The sequence below is a fragment of the Anoplophora glabripennis genome, unplaced genomic scaffold (genome assembly GCF_000390285.2).
Source record: "Anoplophora glabripennis isolate ALB-LARVAE unplaced genomic scaffold, Agla_2.0 scaffold298, whole genome shotgun sequence".
Lineage (NCBI taxonomy): Eukaryota > Metazoa > Arthropoda > Insecta > Coleoptera > Cerambycidae > Anoplophora > Anoplophora glabripennis.
The window spans coordinates 325681-326624 of NW_019416410.1; positions in this window are offsets into that span (position 1 = coordinate 325681).

Genomic DNA, 944 nt, shown 5'->3' on the forward strand with positions numbered 1-944 from the left:
TCGAAGTCCAAAATCCACAGATTCTAGGACTTTGATGCCATAATAGTACAAATGAAAGCGATTGACGTATAATATTCATCATACCATGTTTGACGGCCAATTTCTCAGAGATATATTTGTTTCTACTTATTGAACCTATTCGTCAAATATAACAATATGTCCTGAGGCACCTCCACGATTTGATGACAAGGATCCTGTGTCACGAAGTCCTTGAGCTGTGGAAATTTATGAGCATTTCTCGTATACATACACTTACATTTTTCTATACAACTCCATATAATTATTATATCACAATATTCTTGAGAAATAAAAATTTACCAATGTTCCACTTTTGAATCACATTCTTATCTAACAGTAGAACCATTGAACTAAACAACTATCAAACACGCGGAACTCAAGGACACGCGCTTGATGAGTGGCTATGATATTTATCAGTCTAATAGCTAGAGATCGGAAATGTTAAGACGACTGCAATGTGGTACAGGATTGGCTGTAAACCGGGCGAGTTTTCTTTTATGTAATATTATTCTTATTGTACCTAGTTGAAGTTTTATAATTGACAATTTTTTTATACTAAATCTAAATAAATGATAACATGAAATTTCCCCCCTTAAATCTAATGTTACATGCTATTTTATGTTTTCTATACTGCAAACATGTCAATTATTTAAAAATGAAATTTTGGTTTTGTCATATACATATACAAAAAACAATTTTTACGAATTTTAATTATTTTTCGGTTTGAATTCAAAGTTTGTACATTTAAATTGGCCAATTGTGTGTTTCTACAACTTACGGTGCGTTGTCTTGTAGCATTGGTTTTATTTCCTATATGGAATTTCGATACGATCCTTGAATAGCCTTGGTGGTAGAATCCCATGATGAAATCCGGAATCTCATTCTGAACGTACTATAACAGGATAATTCCAATCGAAGATGGGTTC